Raw genomic sequence first — 2,585 nt, forward strand, 5'->3', positions numbered from 1 at the left:
TTGCTACATAGTTGGGGTTCGTGGATTTCCCTGGTGAATGCGACTTAAACCTCGCACAGTTTGTTTCACTGTCTAAATTATTTCCGGTATCTCCAGTTGTCTGCTGCGCTGTGCACGCCTGGATCCGATGGTTCATGTGCTGGTCCTATTGTGCCATCTAGTGGCCATATACGTTCAGTGCATAGTATAATTCATTTTCATTTTTGAGTGGTGCAACCACCACTCCAAGGAACAGCAATGTCCGTGTTCAACCGTGTTTGTGTGTTCAACCGTGTTTGTGTGTGACTATGTGACTATGAGCACCAGTACCAATGAGTACCAAAAGTGGCGCAGTTGTGCCAGAAACGGAGAGATTGTATATTTTAGTTTGCAGAAAAAAAGGAAAGTAGTACAGTTCAATGCAAGGTCTGCTAAAAGGATTTAAATGTTTCCATTTGGGCTCCAGAACATCCCACTCCACTGACACATGCCTCCTCTACAGGGCCGTGCAGAGAGCTCTGAGGGGGAGGGGCTCAAACCCCAGAAAAGGGCACATTGGGGGGTGGTCTTTTTGTGGGGTCCGTCCGTTCCTTGTGCGCTTTCATGTCATTGGACAGTATACGTTCTCATTAGTCTGAAACTAAAACTGACTGATGGCAGCCAGCACATTAAAAGTATAATTATAAATAATACTTTGAGGCAAAAGGGCAGGGGCTAACCCTAACCCTAGCCCCCCCCCCCCCCCCCCCCCATGCACACACACACACACCCATAACACAGCGGGAGTTCAACAAACCATGTGCAACCCAGATTCGGCACAAACAAGGGACTAAATAATTTTTGCTCCTATGCCACCAAAATGTGGAACGCCCTACCAACCGTCAATAAGACATGCAAATCCCTTGACTCCTTCAAATGCGCTCTCAGAGGGCACCTCGGGCAGCTGCAATTCGAAACTGGCCCCCATAAATCCCCCTTTTTACCTCCTCTATGATGATTTCTTGTTTTTAGCTATATAGAAGTGTATATTTGTACTCTAAATATTATGATGAATTGAACATGGTGGACCCTATTGTAAACAAGTGTAATGCTTTATGGTGTTGTCCACAGTTAACAGTTTTGTATTGAGTTGTGCTTGAAATGTACTGTAATTCTCCAATCTGTTAATAAATATTTCAATGAATCAATCAATCAATCAATCAATCAATCAATCAATCAATCAATCAATCAATCAGTCCTTCATATTCAATTAGGGCGGCAGTGGGTCAGAGGTAGAGTGACCGGATAGGAACCGCAAGGTTCCCATTTGGAACCCGGGCTCCCCCAGAGTTAGTGTCCTTGAGCAAGACTCTGAATGCTTCCTCCGGCATCGGTGTGTGAGGAGTGAGGACAAAACCAAAAAGCACTAGACTTGTTTACATCAGGGACCAGGGTCCTCCATTTTCAATTAATCAGAACATTTAAAGATGTATACTATTATGAAAAAAAAACACAAAATGTTCTACACATTTTATTCCAGTGGACCTATGGTTATACAGATGCATGTCTGTTGCATATACCCACAACACAACAATCAAATTATTCAATACACAAAATAATAATTAAAACAAAAAAACAAAAAATCGTATTTTCAACAACAAAAAAATCTATTACGCAAACGTCACAGTATAGGCTACACTACACCAAAGAGTCAGCCCAAGCCTTAGCCTGACAGCTCAGCCAGAATGTCCGTTTCACTTGATTATTCACTTGAAACATATATTTTGAATGGCCATGCTTAGTGATTCAGACCAGCTCAGTGACCTTGTGGTTAGAGTGTCCGCCCTGAGACTGGGAGGTTCAATCCCCGGCCGGGTCATACCATGGGTCCCATACCAAAATGGGACCCAGTGCCTCCTTGGCACTCAGGATCAAGGGTTGGATTGGGGGTTAGTCCCTGCGACATACTAGCATCATGTCCAGTGGGTGTACTTAAGCAATATTACACGAGAGGGTGTGGTTTAACGTGATTATTGCCACGACAGTGATGCGGTCTGGAACGAGACGTAGTCGAGTTCCGCAAGCATCACTGAAGCTTTATAATTTTTAAAAATGAGCAAGATTTGAGCGAGTTGTGACTCAATGAAAAGACGAGTGTTCTTGGCTCTGTGCGTGTGGAGAAAAAAAAAAGAACGGCACGAGGAGGGGGTGGGAGGGGGGGGGGGGGTGGGTGCAGCAGTGAGACTTCAGGGCAGCGGCTATGAAGCAATAACGGATAACGGATCTCTTAAAGGGATCTCTTAAAGCCAAGACTGGTGATTGGTTAAATTTGGTTTAATTATTGTAACGCCCAAACCACACCTGTGCATAATATAACGGGTAACGGAGGTGTTTAAGGGATTTAGACAGGTAACCAAAATACCAACTTTAGTGGGGGAACACCTTTTCCCCACTCCTAAATCCCCAAGTAGTGGCTTTAGAACAGGGGTGCCCTTGCATTTTTTACTTGAGATCTACTTTTAAAATGACCAGCTAAACAAGATCTACCCACCCAAAACATATTATCCAACTGCTGAGCTGCGCGACGGCACTGTCGTAGTGTCGTTTTTGATTGATTGATTGAAATA

Source organism: Electrona antarctica (assembly GCF_951216825.1).
Source record: "Electrona antarctica genome assembly, chromosome: 11".
In the NCBI taxonomy this organism is placed as follows: domain Eukaryota; kingdom Metazoa; phylum Chordata; class Actinopteri; order Myctophiformes; family Myctophidae; genus Electrona; species Electrona antarctica.